A 19,878-nucleotide genomic window follows, 5' to 3' on the forward strand; every position below is an offset into this window, starting at 1 on the left:
GTCTATTTCCGCCACCAAGCATCAGTGTAGTCACTGTTTTGTTCCAGATTTAAGAACATTGTAGCCAGTGTAACTACTGGAAATAAAAAGACTTCACATCTCGTCTCTCAGGATGGCGAGCGTAATGGAATAAATACTTTGTAATAAAAGGTGTTGGATGATGTTACTACTGTTTATGGGCGGTCGTATCACTTACCATCAGGCAAACGGCAAGCTCGTCTCGTCATTCAAAGCAGTAAGAAAATGAAAAAAATAAAAAATGACTGAAATACTAGAACTGTAAACAATTTATGTTGGCAGACCAATCCAGCTTATGGTAAGCGATCGTCACCTTTACAATGATGGTGCCAAAATAATAAATTCGGTTCACAGATTTGGCAGTGAAAGTTTAACGGATAGGCAGTTAATTTCGAACATGGATGAAGGTGCTCGGTGGGTGTTCGCAATTCCGACAACTAAGTTGCAACAACTAAGTTTACATCCTTCGTGACGCAAACACTAAATTATTTAGAAAGAGTTGACATAAAACGTCCATTAAATCCCCAATTACTATTTGAACATTCCAATAGTTTTTACGTACATGCAAATCGAAAACCCCAAGTCAACGAAATCTATCAATTCCTCACTGATTGGCAGCGGGGACGGAGCAAGCCGTCCATCGTGGCGCGGTGTTTACATAAAACATTCAGTTTTATGTGCGCCGTCGAGAGATGGCGCTATTAACGCGATCTATAGCGAGCCGCGGCTGATGTATCGCGCCATATCGCGATTGCTGTGTTCCTGTAATGAAAACTTGGGAGGGAGACTCATTACTACGTATGTTCAATATTCAGTTGTGGTGGGATTTTTATGGTACATATTAACTAATTAGTAATGAATGATTTTGTTATACCAGACTTTTTAGTATCTTAAATTAGAATAAATTTGGACGTTTTCTTTATTTTCTGTAATAGGTAAGAATGATAAAATGGGGTAGTAAATTTATTTTTAATGCCAAGTTTAACTGTTTTACAGCGATGGACAGTAATGCATAATCCAAAATTGAAAACCCTCACTTCCATTTGCACATAATAAGTGCAAAAAATTCGAATTAAAAAAAATGATTAGATTAAAGGCACTTCAACCAAGCGAAGGAATTTGCCAGTGCCCAGTAAATTAAATGTAAATTATATACAATTTGTAATTAAAACAGAGTGCAAGAATTTTTCACAATTTCGCCGCGATCCAATAAAGAAATGCAAATGAGGCGCGGCCAAGAATTATTGCTTTGAGACATAGTGAAGTGGGAGAGTCGATACACTCACGATAAATACAAAAGAAAAAATCATGTGATTTGTGCATAATACATTTGCAAGATACAAATTTGTGCACTATACTAATTATATTAGTTAAATTTTTGCAGTTTTTTTTTTATAAATTATATTTCTAAAACAATAGATCACGTTTGGAGGTATTGCTCCGTATTGTAAAATCAATGGTAAGTAGGTTCAATGGGTGAGTATACAGTGAGTAGGTATTTTTAGTCGAGGGACCTATTATATACCTACAGCAGTTCATGCTTGCATGAAACTAATAATAATAAATATACGCAAATAAAATAAAATAAATAATAGAAAAATATAAAAAAGTTTCGTAGAAAGACCTGTAACGTTTGAGCACTCTTGTGCTAGCTACTTCTTTGATCTATGTTATCGGTCATTACGGATGAATACGACTTCTAAGTGTGATCCTTTTTCGCTACATATTTCAAACCTAGCTTAAAAATTCATAAATACCTAGGTGCTAAAATTCCTGTATAAAACTCATAATATTATAATAATAAATACATATTACGTAAAAAGTTCAAATATTTTATATGTATTTAGAATGAGAATCGAATACTGAATGAATACCCTCCTTAAGTAGGTCCCTCGACTTACCTTACATGCTATAATAATAATATCAGCCCTGTATTATATACTTGCCCACTGCTGAGCACGGGCCTCCTCTACTACTGAGAGGGATTAGGCCTTAGTCTACCACGCTGGCCTAGTGCGGATTGGTAGACTTCACACACCTTCGAAATTCCTTTAGAGAACTTCTCAGATGTGCAGGTTTCCTCACGATGTTTTCCTTCACCGTTAAAGCGCACGATAAATTTACAAATAATTTACATGCTATATTATATTATAAAATATTTAAATTTCTGCTAACCTCATAAAATCTATAACAAGCAAAATTTTACCACAATTTTTAATAAAGTGGTATAAATTTGAACCGGATGGCCTGTTTGTGTAATAAAACTAGGTACGGCGTGATTCTACTAAATTACGAATTCAAAGAGGTAGGTACAAAATATGACATAAAAATTAAAACAGTGATTTAAATTTTCAAGGGCAAAAATAAAACTTAATACAATATAATTATTATATTCGCAAACAGACGTACCTTAAAAAATTCAAATCGAACAGAAAGTCGATATTGAATAACAACCGACGCGCATCACTAGCCGGGCGGTCCATCCCTTCAGCGTGGCGATTGTAAAAAAGTTTTTATAGCTAATTTGGAGCTTTGTACTGCACTTACGCAGTTTACTACTGCCCTGTTCGTTAACTTTTAACTACGTGTTTATGCGGTGTTTGATTACTCTGTATTTGGTTAAAAGTAATTTTATTTCTTTTGTTTCTGATTGAGTAAAGTTAAATGTAAAAAGTATGGTTATCGCCGATTGTGGGTAGATTTCAAAAATCCAAAAATAAAATGTTACGTTTTACAGTTGGAGATAAAAAGAGTATAATCTTAATCTAATGATACTATAATGCGTTAATTCGTTCTAGGGGTAGTAGCACTAGCTAGGCTGGTCATTGTAATTTTGTGTTTAGTAGATATATAAAATAAGTCCAAATCAAAATTTGGAGATGCCGGGGATCGAACCCGGGGCCTTTCACATGCAAAGCGAACGCTCTACCACTGAGCTACATCCCCTTCAATGTAGTGAAACAAAGTAACAATACTAGAATTTTATCATGCTGTCATATTTTGAAAGTAAGTTTGTTACTAATAACTTCCAGTTAAAAAGTAACTGGAGATGCCGGGGATCGAACCCGGGGCCTTTCACATGCAAAGCGAACGCTCTACCACTGAGCTACATCCCCTGTATGACCGTTTATGCTAAACAAAGTATTTTACACGCTACATTTTTCAACAATAGTAATTATTACTTACCTATTGTCATGTAATGTTTGCTTATCAAACAAAACTACTTTGTGTTGTGTTATATAATTCTTTTAGTAGTAGAGACTATCCCGAGCTGTGAGTTGAAAATGATTCTTTTTTCAACTAAGGTAACGGAATCATTGAAGGCTATATAATTTTGATCTGCATAAAATCTTTACATGAAGATATATAAAAAATTGATTTAATTGCAACATATTATTACCTATTATAAAATGTCATAATAGAAGGACATATCAACCTTATGTTTTTGCACTAAAATAAAAAAAAAAAAATTTAATAAATGGATGGCGGGTCTTATTAGGTACCAGGGTTTGTTCGGTCACACTGTTTCACCTTATAGTAAGATGATTTTCACCCATATAACGCACTCTTAATAAAATAATGACCTATTTCAAAATTGTTAATTTGTGGCAGTCGTCGGAACACAAATTTTTGTTAGCTATCTTTTTTTTAAGTTGCTATAAAATTGAGCTTATTAAAGATAGGTAAATAATGAAACTTATGGTATGAAAAAAATGGGAAAAAATTAAAAGGTCGCAAACAGAAATTGGTTGTTTGTCGATTCCCACAAATTTTCAATTTTATTAAGAGTGCGATAATTATAAGGGTTTATAAGGCGAATGTGGATGGAAGAGCCGGTAGGGGTCGACCGCACCGAACCTTCGAATGTCAGATATCTGACATTCTCAGTAAAGGCCAGGTCAAAAGTACCCGGAACCGGGCGGAATGCATGAAAGGATTAATGAAGGTTGAGGAAGCGCGAGAAGTATGCCAGGACCGTGCAAAGTGGCAATCTATAGTCTCTGCCTACCCCTATGGGATAAAGGCGTGATACTATGTATATGCGATAATTAAAAGTTGGTCGTATTTTATTTGCAACTATTCTCCAAAAGAACTGGTAGGCAACGAACTCATCACCACATTATTGGCCGTGAAACCAATTTCAATATCATATTTTTTCAAATCTGACTACCCGATATCATAAACCCTGGATTAATAAGGAATGCACAGACAACAATATGGTTAAGATATTAAGCGATCTATCAAGGAATATCAAATTAAAAGCATATTATAAACAGCGCTAAATCATACTAATGTCAGGGGGGATTTGGGTTCCATTCCGCAGCATTCTTTGAAGCTATAAAAATATCTGCACGATCTCAATGAGGGGTTCAATCCGGTTAAACTATATCGCTTATGGTGTCTTTATAGCACCTAATGCAGTCGGAGTCGTTAAGATCTATTTTGTATTAGCCGGTGGTTGTATTATGGTACGACTGCAGCTGTGGTATCGGGTTCGATCTTTGGTCGCGCAGTGATCTTCGGTTTTATGCTCAGTATGAGTGTGGAATCTGGAATGTCCTAATGGCGAAAGACTCGGCCTTTATTACATTATGGGACGGAATAGTCGTGGCGGAAAATTGGTGCACCAGTTTCGCCACTGCCTACCCCTTAGGGGAAAAAGGTCTAAGTGTGTGTGTTTGTATTATAGAGAAACTATCTAGGCTTTGTGAGGTCGATGTCTTGTTTTATTTTGTAGATACCTAAGTTTAAGTAATAATACAATGTAAGGTTAAAATAAAATATTAAATAAGAGAGTATCTGACTGATATTTAAAAATTTTATCTGTATAATGAATACAGTGGTGTTTTGATGGTCGGAATGATTATTGACCTACGAAAAATATTAGGAGAGCGACACCAAGAGCCATGATTGTCTCTTAATTTTTTTAGTTATTAAAATTAAACAAGCCATATAATTTATTGTTTCTAAAAAGGTTATTGTTATAAATTCCTAGTGGAGGCATCTATACCCCACTGACGTCTCATGTAATCAGGTTGTATCGTCTGGAACCTTCCCCTACTGCTGCAACTTGTTTCTCGCTGAAAATCGACAGATGTCGCCGGCGGTAACGAAAACATGATTAGTTTAAGAATTAGAGAATCGTGTATATCGTAAAAATGATAAGAAATTATTCATATAGTCGTTGATATTATAGCATGATTTTCCGATGTATTAGTCCACCCAAAAGTTTTTAATTTGTTCTTTTTTTTCAGTGATATTTTAAAACCTATCTAGTACTCTGATAGGTTCACTGTGTATATAGGAGAGTTTGTTGGAACTTTGTTGTAATTTTTTAAAATTTGATTTATTACACATAAAATAAGTTATATACACATCGTATTTAAAGTTGCTTAAAGTACGTTAACATTATTATAACCCAATTGGCTAAATTATTATTTACTTACTTCCTCATTATTCGTATTGAACTCCGAAGAAGTACGTCTGGGCTCTAGCCGTATGTGGACATAACACGAAACAAAGACATAAAACATTTTCCGAAACTATTCGAATACATGGACTCATCTCATCGAGATTAAATATGGTCTCATGAAGTGATAAAGACCTATCGCCACATCTAACCAACATTTTAAACATGGAAAACTCAGGTCTTTCAAGTTTGTTCTTCTAGTACAGCAAAATGACTGCAACTGCATCCGTTCGGGCGTCTTCAATTGTCAAAGTTAACGTTACAAAGACTTCTATCACCATCTGGATTGACGTGACACTGTCCTATCGCCATATCGAAACAACATTTTAAACTCGGACAACTCAGGTGTTTCACATCTGATTTTTTCTTCTAATAGGTACTGCAACTGCCCGGCACCGTCTTCAATAGTTGAACGTTATAAAGACTTCTATCACCATCCGAATCGAACGCGTTGTTTTTCCCAAATTCAGTTGGTTTTGATCGATGTAGTAATTCCACGCAGCGCGCGCACGCCTCGTACGTGACCAGAGTACGCTTCTGTTGCCGTCTGCGCTAAACGTGTGCCAAATGAGAGGAAATTTGTTTGGGAAATTCTTCCCCAGTTCATATAGAATTTGATCTTTATTTAATCCTTTATTGTACGCAAGTATATGACGGAATAAGATATATCTAGTACTAGCGACCCGCCCCGGCTTCGCACGGGTGCAATGCTGATACTAAATACACTACAGAAAAACTGTGAACGTTGTATACAAAAACATAGCGGCCCGCTCTGGCTTCGCACGGGTATAACATAATAAAATAACAGTATTTCTCCACTATTTCATGGATGTTATTATACATATAAACCTTCCTCTTGAATCACTCTATCTATTAAAAAAAACCGCATCAAAATCCGTAGCGTAGTTTTAAAGATTTAAGCATACAAAGGGACATAGGGACAGAGAAAGTGACTTTGTTTTATACTATGTAGTGATAGACAGTATATCCCAGTGGTGAAAGGTGAAATTTCCCGAAAGGGAACCCAACAAAAAATAGATACTAATATGCATAAATGCAGTTGCATATCATTCTGATAATTTGATTATACATAAATATACAAAAGGAAGCCGGCAGGAATCGGGTTATATGGACCATGCCACTGGTATATCCACTTATAAAAAGTACAATTGGTTGTTTATCACTCGAGGCAATATCTTAAAGACAACCATATGGCATGGACATTGACAATGGAAAATGTAAGGGTAGTTGTGGTGTACATTGTACGGATAGAAGAAACGAAAAGAATTTGATCTTTGTCGTAGACTCTTGGAGTAGGTAAACAGGTCTAATGAGGGACAGAGCGAGGCTAGTTTATAATAATTTGAATTTTGTTATTTCCGATATTTAACTATTAACAGATATAACTCTACCGGCGGCTTTTTTCTCTGATTGTAACACTCAGTCAACAGAGTAAAATAGTGCTTGCGTAACAAATATACTTCCTAATAAATTAAACTACTATCAATTCGAGACGATAATCTTCCGTAAACTGAACAGTCATTCGAAATGAAACAGTAGGCAAAATATAAGCATAATAAAATATCAAATAGTCGTAAAACTCAAACCTCACTCGAAAGTGAATGTTTTCAGCAAAATGCGATGATTTCCCCCATTTTTAATATAAGGGTGTATAGGTGTAATGCTGTTAGTCGGCCACGTACAGACTACGTGATCGGCATGGCCGCCACCGACGCCACCGCCCGCACCGCCAGGGGATGATTACAGATGAAAAACTTCGCAAATTACAACATTTTACTCGTAATAAACTACTTTTTAATAGTTGGTAGTTGAAGTTAATTAATAAATTGATACAATAAGTGAACATTGTCAACATAAGGTCACGCTGTTGTCCTGGAAGGGTTCGACAAATGCACGTTATTATCCTTTAAAGTCTAAGTAGTAGGCAGTGATACCACTAGCACCGTTTTGTGATGTTTATATTGTATCATATAGTCAAGATTATTAAGTTCTAATATCGTGAAACTCAGATGTGTTTCTAAAATTTTAGTTGATTTGAGGATATAATCTAGCATCTAGCAGTTCACAAAATAGTCAAATCAATTACAATACTTACTTTTCTCACAGGCTAAAGTAGAGACTGGGACTTAACCTCGTAATCCTTATATTATTAGGTGCAGAGAACGAAGTACTTCTTATACGTTACTCGAGAGCTGATAAAACACAAAGAACAGAATTTATTGTTGCTTTTTTATCTTTATTTCTTTTATAGGAGCATGACAAAGTGACCTCACTGCACCTGATGGTAAGTGGAGGGGGTTCCAATAGAATGTTGACTGATAAGAGATTAGCCCTCGCCAGTCGTAACAATTATGCCGGCCTGTTGGAACCGGATATATACACTGATACCGGAATCGATTGAACTTTTCAGACGTTGTTTCTGTTTTCCTTCACATAAAACCTTGATTTAAAAACCTTCTTGAAGAGTTTTTTTACGTTTATCGTAGCTATGTTAAGTCTCATAATGTTTGGTGATGCTGGCTACTATGTCCTTTTAACCAGAACAAAGTTCATAATGCTTGGTAACAGATTAGCTATTCCAGTAATACCTTCCAAGCCAAACTATTGCATACGAAACTATTTAGGACAAATTTTTCTAACAGGCGAAATTCTCTATAGGTATTTTGAGGGTATGTGAAGTCTACCAACCCGCACTAGGCCAGCGTGGTGGACTAAGGCCTTAACCCTCTCGGTAGTAGAAGAGGCCCGTGCCCAACAGTGGGACAGAATATAAAACAGGGCTGATGTTAATTTCACTACATATCTAACAGGAAATGCAGTCCTAAAGATCAAAGTCGAGGTCACATCCCATAATATCCATGAAACCCCATGGTAGCGTTAACGTGTTTTTACTTGTTTCAGAGCTATAAAACGTAGGGCACGTGCCGGCATCGATCTGGGTACGTGACCGGCATGGCGCGTTGGACCAAACGTTTGTGATGTTGACATGGACTTTGGAAGATAAGTTGATACTGTTGTAGACTAGGTTTACGGGAGATTTGACATGACTAATGAATGTTTCATGTTTGTAAAGTCTGGTCTGTTGGACTCGTTGACTTTTTAGCAGTGGAAGTGTAGTTCAGTTCAGTAGTAGTCAAATTACCAATACCATACTGATTTCTGCCTCGGTGGCGAAGTTGGCGATTGCAGTACGACAATGCTCTGAAGTCTCTGGTTCGAATACCGGATCAGGTAAAGTGATATTAGGTTTTTTATTTAGTATCAGCCCAGAAGCTGAAATTTGCGCTCAATATGACGATAGGCTCGCTCCATCACTTCACGGGTCGGTGCCCTTATGGCAAAAATTAGGTGCCTGTCTGTTTGTCTGATTACCTTTGCCTGCTCTTTCGGAGGTAGAGGAAAAATGTGTTTGTTTGATTTAACTCTTCCTACTGTGAGAGTTATGACGTGTTAGAGTCTGTTGTGTTCCTAGAGCACAAGATGGCCTCGACCTTCCACATTTATGATGTGATGGGGCGAGGTTTATGTTTTAATTAGTCTATATAACCTCAGTGTCTGTTGTTCGTCCTGGATATTGAATCCACAGCTTTTTAATTCAGAGATAAAACATAATATAGCGAAAATTTCGAACACTCTTAATTCTAAACTAGCTGTTGCTCGCGAAACCGCCCGCTTGAATACGTTTTTCCAGTAAAAAATAAGGCTTAGGAGGAATATAGCTTCCTATTAACTAAACCAAAAGTCAATTTAGTAGTAACTAAGATAGACACATTCAAAGAATCTCTTCAGTTTTATACATTAGTAAAGATAAACTTAGTTTCTATTCGTCCTGTATATTGAATCTAAAGCGTCTTAATTCATAAATAACCAATAATGCGAAAATTTCGTCTCTTATTTCTAAAAAACCGATATACATTGACTATGTTCTATATCTGGCGTTCCGTACTGCAACCCGTACACCTGACTTTAGTATGATTTCAACATTGACAGCGTATGTTTATGAACGGAGTGACGCTCATAATATAAGAACTCGAGTCTAAGTGTAAACCTGGATGTCAATAAAAAATATTAGTCAAAAAGTAAAATTATTTGTTGTTCAATTAAATAAATAGGTTATAACAGTGACGTTTAGGTTACCATTTTGGGTCAGATTTTGAACAAATAGTTTATATGGACGTTCGTGTCTATAGAATATACGTCAATGCCATAACCTATTTTCACATATTGTAATGTTTTGGTATTATTTTGTCACATGAACGAACATTGCCTTTATTTGCTGTTAAGAAATATTCATGACTTTATTTTTTACATATATTAAGGACATTATTTAAATAATTACCCAATATGTTCTAAAATATATCGCTAAATATCTTCCTCATTATTTGCATTTATATGTCTTTCTATAGAATATACGTCAATGTTTCTAAATAAGAATGCAAGCCCGAGACTTGGTAATATCGTCTCGTGCACTACCGGGGCACAACTTCTAACGAGTGTCCTTAAGTCGGGAACACGTTATGCCTCTCCCTAATACAGGCGTTACTATGCAGGACGCGTGCCCAGGTAAATGGGGACTGGAGGAGGCGTGGGGGCTCGCGGGGGTCGAGCAGGGCCTATTTTTTATTTCATTACCACCCCCAGGCTTAAGTGGGTGATGGCTGATGTTTTGAATATGGTTTTGAAGAGGTTTTATGCTTGTTCTGATGTATGTGTTCAAGGAAGTTCTGGTTATTAAAAATACTATATATTGATATGTTATTGTTGAAGTGGAGGCTACGAACTGGTAAGTGCAGGGTCGGACTTCCACCTGCGAGGTTGACAGATGACCTAAAACAAATCGCAGGATGTTGCTGTATGCGGGCCGCTTCCAATAGGTCGATATGGAAATCTTTGAGGCAGGCCTATATTCAGCAGTGGATATCCTGCGGCTGATGATGATGAATATTGTTTGTGACTGTTGAAAGCGCCATTGGTATAATAGTGATATTGATACGAATGAAATTTCAGATAGCGTCAGTCAATGGTCAGTAGACCTATCAGAATTTTACCACGACTTTTGTTGCTTTGACATTGGCAAAATCATCGCCAGTTAACTATGGAGCAACTATCACTATATAATACAATCTAAAAATCAAATTAAAGTCGTCTTTAGAAAAAAACAACTTACTGTATTCTGGTGGTAGCAATAATCTATCAGCCCTTATTGATAACTCAAACAAATAAATCAAAAACAATTATGATAAAAAAGCGTAACCAAGCCGCATACAAATTGTTTTGGCTGTGGGGTGGACAGTTCCTTGGACAATATTAAAAAAGCTTCGCTATAAGTGGTATACGATTGAAGAGGAGTGACATGTCAGATATTGCGCGGACAACGCGTCGGGCCATAGAGGAGGCGAGGGATATATTATATATATATATATTGTGGCAGGATATATTTTATATTCTCCCGGATAGCGATATCCGTACACAAGCCCCCTTATTCATAGACGTTTTTTATCTAACGACCGAGTAAGGCTGTGATAACAAGTCTGTTTCTCAGTGTTGACGGCATGGCAGTCTTCGCAGTGCGTAGACGTAGGGCCGTTGTCATTGGCAAATATTGAAATACAACAATAATAACCAATCACAACGGCCCTATGTCTATTTCTCAGTGCCGTTGGGCACTGAGAAACAGGCTTGTTATCACAGCTTTACTTCGGCCTTAGATAAAAAACGTCTATGAATAAGGGGGAAAGTATTAAAACCTGACATAGTAGCTCAAGTAAGTGTGTCGCGTTTTGGGATCAGCCTGTACGTATCCGGTTCCAACAGGCCGGCATAATTGTGTCGACTGTCGAGGTGTAATCATCTCTCGTTAGTCGGATTTCTACCTACCATCAGGTGCAGTGGGGTCACTGTGCTGGACTCGTATAGAAAAATAAAAAAATAGGTAGTATTCGTAATGGGTTAGTTAACGTTCAAGTATTTGTGTGCACATGGTGGCGTAGGTGTATTACGGTGCGAATGTAGTGCTGAGGTTTTGGGTTCGATTACCGGGTCGGGAAAAGTGATATTGGATTTTTTCTAGTCAGTATCACCCGGAGTCTGGATTTGTTCCGTATATGGAGATAAGTTGGCCCTCTATCACATCATAGGACGGAATGTACTTGGCAGAAAATGACGAAACCGACCTTTTACTAACAGCGGTTCGTGTGTAAAAAAAATACTACTCACCTAAAAAAAACAATATTCACCATCATTTAAGAAAAATATTCTTAAGATTACAACAAAAAAAAATATTACCATCTGCTAGAATAATAACAATTTTCGGCTTCCTCTAAAGCCAAATTAATCTTATTTTTTCTATTTATTAAACTAAATTATAAAATCAATTACAGTTAATACTATTATTGTGATTACTCGTAATCTTCTTACTAGCAGTTTTCGTGGCCCGTACTAATGGCCGGCTGGACGGAGCTAATGTAAGAACATTTGTGTTCAGCGTGGCTCGGAGTCGTAAATCATAACTAATCTAGCAGTACTGATATTTCATCAACTGTTTGGGGCGTGGAACTTTGTATTGTTATTTTGCTACAATTTGCTTGCTCTTTTTATATTAAACTAGGTGTTGCTCGCGGTTCCGTGCAGCTATCTCAGTGAACATCCCCGGGGCCGTGTCGTATGTGCCGAAGAAGGTTACCGCGGGTTTTGGTTGGTATGCTCGTGTAAGGAATATGTTCCAAAGCTCGTCCCGACGCTATATTCCCAAGTGTCGACATTGGGCCTTAAGACTGGTGAAACTAACAAAACCGTTCCACTTCGCAGTTACGTCCGCGTGAAGTCTTTCCCGCCATAAAAGTTCCTATTACACTACAACGCCATCTATTTAAAAAAAAACATACTTTATTGAGAGAGCAAATTACTGTGATAAAGAGTAGCCTGTGTGTTAATTTAAGATATGGTCTACGCGAAACAAATTTTATAATAATTTGTTCTGCCGTGTTTGTGTTACTAAACACACAGCCAAACGCGTCACAGACTTTCGCATTTATAATATTAGAATTATATTATAATTTATAATTCGGCGCGACTACTCCGTTTTCCTTCCAACATGCACAAATACAGAAGTCCGCTGCCAAAACTGTGGTCGTATCTTTCGGGCTAGAATCGATCTGATAAGTCACCAGGGTAGTTGTATATCGTACCTCGCGTCTTCTACGGACGCTACTTAATCATCTCTCGTAGATGTTAACTGCCAATGATGATAAATATTAGAACGAGTTTGATAAGATGTTAAATGTCCCTATGGCGTACACATAGTGCATTTGGTTCGCTTGTCCATTGATTGTCTGAGTTAATCTTCAATTTTTCTAAAGTTGTTAGAGAGTGTTTCACCTATGACAATGTTTTTTAATTATAATGAAAGCACTTTTTGATCAGTTCCACTCTTGAACGCTCTTAATACCTAGTTAATAAAAGTGTCCACAATATAAGTGTGAAAATATGTTCATTACAAAATAATAAACGCCTTATTCGTCCTTTAAGAATGTCTGATCATCCCGGCACAAAAACAACCCAAATCTAAAATGGAATTCCTCAAAACCATCCAAATCGTGAGCCAGACGAAAATACTATAAATAACGATAAGACAATGATCGACAATTGGCATCTCCTTCAAAGACATTTAATAAGTTTCTGCTTACCTTGTCCATCATCGGGGCGTTTTTGTATCATTCACATAAAGAATATCATCCAATCGAGAATACACTTTAAATCCCCTTTCATTAAGTTTAAAATCAGACGTTGTATCCCCAGGTTGACTTGTGATATTTAAGTGTAGGATTTTAAATCTTATTATGATAAGTTAAGGTTGGTTTTAGATTATATAGTGACAGATCAAAGAGTCAAGAGTCGAGTGGAGAGACCACTTCTTACGTATAGTTTCCTACTCACTTATTTTGTCCATACTAAGACAATGTATGCGATGAATCCGCGGTTCCACTGTAAAAACGAACGCGGCGGCTTGCTAGGGTTGGCGAGACGCAGTACTTTTTAATACGATATTCATTTCTTTCAGTTAAATACATTTTTATCTGATTAAAACTTAATAGCCTACACTATACTAAATATGATACAATTTTCAACATTATCTATAAATTAATACGTTAAAAAAACTTTGTACCAATTTTTGAGCACGTTGCGCGTACAGAGGAATTTGAAATTTGGCATGATTAAAGTTTAGAAAAAGATAGAATGCAGAAAAAACAAATGTATATATAATATGTGGTATAAATATATTTAATTCGACGATTCGTATAAGAAAACTACGCTAGCGTAGTTTTTTTCTTCAAGCGACCCTAACGCTAAGTCACAAATTGAAAAAAAATATTGAAAATTCGACAATAGAATGTATATACAGTACATATTATTGAAAGTTAGCATTTTAAGCTTACTTGGATTTATCGTTTAATTAGAAAATAAATAGTGTTGAATTTAGCCCCGCAGCTTATAATATCAAGTGTTATCAAAATTTGCATGCTTTGTATAAGATTATACCCTAGTACTTTTGTTATAAGAGCTATTATGTCTTCACGATATAGAATTTTTATTGCAGTGCAATCGTTTGATGTTTATTGCGCGTTGGACAACGTCTTATTCAAGGTTTTGTAATGACAAACAATAGTGTATCAAGTTTTAGGACATTAATTTGAAATAAAACATGGAAGTGCCAACCCTACGTTTAAAATCTATAACACGGGTCCGGTGTGAGTGAATTTAGCTTACACTCGATTCGAGTTCATTATAGTTTGTGTTTTATAGAGGCGGCGTGTACATCCATCACCGCGCCTTATTAACAGTATTGTTAACTAACCGAGTGATGGTTCAACAAACAGAAGATAGAACAGGGATTCTAGAAACGAGAGATAGTGAGCCAAGTATTTGTTAATTTATCTCTATACTTGTACAACTACCGCACTTAGGTCCTGGGTTAGAATCCTGGGTCGGGCCAAAATAATTGTGACTGGGTTTTTCTATCTTAAATCTTACTCAATCGCAGTTTGGAGTCAGGAAGTTAGCGGTGTGATGCCTCCGTACCTCGGAAAGCACTCAAGCTGTTAGTTCTGTCTGATCTCTCTCCAGCCATGTCGGATTGCCGTCACACTGGACTATGATAGCGTACTTGGCTGATCTCCGTTGAGATAGGCCCCGTGGCTGTAATCGGTTAGGAAGGAATCAATTTACCACCAAACGTTGGCCGAAACTAATAGACAGGAAGCTTATCAAATAATTGAGTAATATAAGACATAATAACTCTTAAGACAGGCGTAGTGCCTTCCAGCGCTTTTATCTCAAAGTTCTGGGTGGTGTTGCTAATATTTATATGCAGGCGTTAGGCTTACCACAGGCAAGCACTAGTACCATTTGATTTATCATTGGATTGTATAGAGAAAGTCATCGATTACGACCCAAGGGTTACGCAAATATTCCGTCAATAAACCTCACTCGACGTCCTATGACGTAATAACTTTATATTTTAGTAATTTAATTAAAGATCTTTTAGATGATCTATTTTGAAACCGAGGAAGACAGAAATGTAGATTTTATAAAAGAAAAAAATATTGAGCATTTTTTAAAATAACTATTAAATGTTGTTAATGAGCATAATTTATCTTTTAATTTATCCTGTTTATATAAATATTGTAATTAAGACTTTTAGTCTATTATTGTAAATTACATAATTTTATTTTAATGTATTATTAACCTATATTGTGCATGTGGAACTAGCCTGTAAGAAATTATTGCACTTATAAATTATATTGATTGTTTCTTTAACATTGCATGGCTGTATGCTATTGTTAGCTATTCAAACAAATAAATAAACTTATATTTTTAAAGACGTTTGCTAAATTCAATTTTAAATGTAGAGATTACATTCCCCAATTATTTCGCAAGCACTTAACATCATTAGGATCATCTCCTTTGTTCCGCGAAGAAAACCCGCAGAAAACGCTGGCGAAAGAACATTTCACGCCAATCATAACATGCTATTACGGTACACGAGCGCGGAGTGCATTATTTTTCATTGTTACACTTTTTACTCGCCTCTAAAGGCACCGAAGGAGCGTGGGGCATCCGATGTCGCATCGATCCTTTCGCTATGCCATAGTAATTGTATATAATTGGTATTTCTCAAGAACAATGACGTATGTCGTATGAGCTGTAATTGCGTTAATGTATGGTTTTTTCGATTAACAACGCTTTGATGCGCCGTTGTTTTGTGGATTATTCGGTTTTGTTCGATTCGGACATTATAATTGTCAATTTAATTGTGTTTTTTGTTTGGGTAGAGTGACTACGGTCCCTGGATAGCGAGGTGGTAAGACAAATCACTATTGTTGGGTATTCGCGGTGCATCGTTATACAGTCGAGTGCTAAATAGATCTAGTACTTCTAAGCATATTAAATGTTTATTGTAGTATTGTTTTACTGTTATGCAGGATATATTTTATTTATGGCGAGGCTTATAATCACGAGATTATTTTGAATCAATTTATTAATGTTATTTTTTAAGAAATTTATTTTCCGACAAGAATTACATTCATTAGAGAAATACTGTCAGAAACAACAATTCCCATATAGGTCGATGGTGCTAAATACGTAATAATTTGTACTTTATACACATTAAATTAATGTTAGTTATAATAGGTATATTTATATACCAATTCTCTTTTAATTTCTTATGCGTACGCGTATTTTAGACATTATAATAAATCTATTTTTCAGTATTTATCACGGTTTTTTATATTATATTTTTTACCATATTACTAAAGATCACCCTATTATTGCGATTAAATCAGAAAAATAATTAATATCTAAATTCTTTCATTTACATTATCAAACACGCACGAAGCCGATGAACACAATTTTAACGTTATTAGCTAGAATTAAAATAGAATTATCAACATTCTACTAGCTTAAGGCGTGGAAGCAAAACAGTAGCTTAACTATCGCCTCTTTACACAAATCATCACGCGAACAGAAATCCCTAACGACTTGCTCATCAAGTTTTTATCAACGCCACGAAAGCATATCTGCAAACTCAGCAAATCTCGAGATCCAATTCTGTTTTTATAATCTAAACGTAAACTTCGGAATTCAAGTTTTTGTCATGAACGGTTTATGTCAACCCCCCACTCGTTGGGCCTTTTTCCGTTTTATTTAAAGTATTAATGAATAAGAATAGCGTTTGAAAAAGCAATTGATTTAATGTTGGGTCGCGCGCACTGGCGACTTTTAGTCGGATGTGTTGGAGAGGCTGGCTTTGATAGTCGTAGCGTTTTTTAAATGTGCGATAACATTTCTACAATTAATAGGATGTTAATTTACCTTTTGTGTAAAAGTAATAGGACGAATATGTCATTATTTATATATTTCACTAGGGATTTCTGAGGTTCTTAAAAAAAATTCATACAATTTTTTATCGTAGATAACAAACAAATTTACTAAATATCATATTATAATGTTATAAATTTTAATACACTATACTTAATGTTGCTTGCATCTTCGGCCGTGTTAACAGCCTTTCCTATTACAAAAGTTCCCATATTACTTAAGCGATTTATCCACATCCACCTAGAAGACGCCATTGTCAATTATTTACAAAAAAAAAACATTTTTTTTCTTAGTAGCACCATTTCTGTGGGTGTAATTATTATTACTATTTTTTAATCTAGAACTTGGTCTATGTGTGTGCCTAATTTCATACAAATCCGTTCAGTTGTTTCTGCATTTACTTCTCACAATACAAATATTTTCACAACCTTGCGCATTTATAATATTAGTAAAATTATTAATATATAAGTATATTAAAATCGTCCGACAAAATGTCGTTAGCGTGCGTTCATTGAAATCGCGGCATGAAATGCGCTGGCGCAGCGCGAGCGTCGCGTGAACCGACCGATTTTAGATGATTTATTTATGATTTATTGGCCTGTCAAACGCCGGACGGTGCCGACGTCAAACGTTGCTCGTTTTTGTACTGTTGTGAGTGTAGATATGAAATACTAGGATTGTGCCGTTTTTTATTTCAGTAGGAAGTTGATGACCTCTATGGCGGGGAGTTGACGCTGATTTTTTGATGACGGTTTTCTATTACGTTAACTGTGTAAAAAAATAAGTCTTTTATTTTTATAAATGTAAATTTAGTTTCAAGTATTATAATAAAAACTTATTTCTAAAAAAAAATAAGAAATTAACTGTGTATACAAAGTTCAAGGGTATCGATATTTCAAATTAATTACACTAATTTATTAACTGACTAAAACACACTTTCAACTGGCACATTTCAAATTACATCGACTGCTATTGTTTGAAGTCTTATAAGGCTGAGTTAACCTTAAAATTGTCACAGCGGTCCTATATAGGGTATAGTAATTTACCAATAGTTCCCATATCTGTAAGTATCGGCGATGGTCCATAAAATTACTATAATAATTATAAATTGGTCCGTTAACGACAATGTTAGCATAAACATGTCAAACTTCATTATAATTTGAGCTTACGTACTGTGGAAGACAGGTATGGATTTGGAAGGGGTTAGGAGTGACAAAAAAAAAAAGCGGCGATAGCCTAGTTGGGTGTGGAACGGACTGCCAAGACGAATCAAATCAAATCAAATCAAATCAAAGTATTTATTTGTAAGCATAGATACTTAGTTTACAGGTGTTATAGTAACATATAATTTGTTCACTATGCTTTGCTGTTGTGTCAGCGTACAAATATGTAAGTTTTATGTTGACTATGACATCACATAAAGTTATTTGGTTTTATTACTTGACTAAACTAAACTACATAAAATAATAATTAAAAACAATAAACAAAATTAAATTCTTTTCTTAAGTAATAAATAACAATATTGAGATCATTCATAGGTCAGTATCATTTAAATACTCTATAACAGAATAATAACATTTATTTTTAAGTAAATTGAAAAGTCTTGTTTAAATTGTACTATATTAAGCGATTTTATTGAATTTGGTATTTTGTTAAAAATTTTAGGGGCCAAACAGAATAAGCTTTCATGCTTTAATTTGGTGTTCGAAGGAACAATGCACAGTTTTTGATTATTGCGTAATGTACGGTGGGATACTTCATAGTTTTTAAAAATAAGTATGTATTACTTTTGACAAATACCGCCACTTCAAAAATATACAGACATGGTAATGTCAATAATTGTAATGACATGAAATGTGGTTTACAACTTTCTGATGCTTTAATGTCCGCAGGTTCAAATCCCAAGGGCACACACCTCTGACTTTTCTAAAATCATGTGTGTATTCTTTGTGAATTTATCGTTCGCTTTAACGGCGAAGGAAAACATCGTGAGGAAACCTGCACATCTGAGAAGTTCTCTATAGGAATTTCGAAGGTGTGTGAAGTCTACCAATCCGCACTAGGCCAGCGTGGTGGACTAAGGCCTAATCCCTCTCAGTAGTAGAGGAGGCCCGTGCTCAGCAGCGGGCAAGTATATAATACAGAGCTGATATTATTTTATTATTATTAGGAGTGACAAATGGGACCGACGCGACGTTGAGTTTTGCAGGAGATTTGCTATACGAGGTTCCTCGAGTTAGACGGCAATGCCGTAATAAAGTCCAGAGAGAACGTAAGATGTGTCATGGTAAAATCATATTTAGAAACACTGTTTTAAGTCTTTTACAGCGGGGAAAGAGCAAGTTCATACATGCAAAAAGTTTCCCTAATACAACGCGGTTAGTTACTAACAGGCAGCAAACACCAACCAATAATACACCCCCATTCCCACCTAAATCCCCGCCTGCCCCCGCTGGCTTTAATTGCATTAATTGGTGCATCAATAAGCTTCGGCGGGCACTTATCTGATCGGTTTAATTAGGCACATTAATTACAATATAATTACTGTGGTACAATGCACGCCACCTGTCGGCCGCATGCCGTACTAACTATCGATTGATCGGAACGATTGCTTTTGTTCGTAGCCGATTAGTGAATGTTTTTGTGTGTTAGACAATCGATTGGTTGGGAAGATTTCATTGAGCAAACGTAATTGAAGGTTTCTTTAGTTAATTGGTAAGGATAGATTATTATTCTGATGGTTAATAAATAATAAGTTTAGAGAGTTGGGAGACACTTCGATTCTCATCGGGGAATAAAATATATTACTGCCTGAAAATTCATTGAAAAAAGATTAAACAAAGTTCGAGTTTTAAATTTTGATTTAATAAATAATAAATAAAAATAAAAAACCTTTTATTTCTTGCTTCAAAAGTAACAGACTTGAAAACATTAATTACTATTACAATTTTACTAAAATATTAACATCACAGCCTGCCTATAAAAGCTGTTTG

General features: G+C 35.7%; 2 non-coding genes across 2 annotated transcripts; both read right to left on the reverse strand.

Annotated features, from left to right (window-relative positions):
• Nucleotides 1-2,892: 2,892 nt before the first annotated feature.
• Nucleotides 2,893-2,964, reverse strand: Trnaa-ugc. The gene has a single exon. It is a non-coding gene; the product is annotated as a tRNA-Ala (tRNA).
• A 98-nt stretch (nt 2,965-3,062) lies between these two features.
• Trnaa-ugc lies at nt 3,063-3,134 on the reverse strand. The gene has a single exon. It is a non-coding gene; the product is annotated as a tRNA-Ala (tRNA).
• Nucleotides 3,135-19,878: the final 16,744 nt, after the last annotated feature.

The sequence above is a fragment of the Manduca sexta genome, chromosome 6, assembly GCF_014839805.1.
Source record: "Manduca sexta isolate Smith_Timp_Sample1 chromosome 6, JHU_Msex_v1.0, whole genome shotgun sequence".
NCBI lineage: Eukaryota > Metazoa > Arthropoda > Insecta > Lepidoptera > Sphingidae > Manduca > Manduca sexta.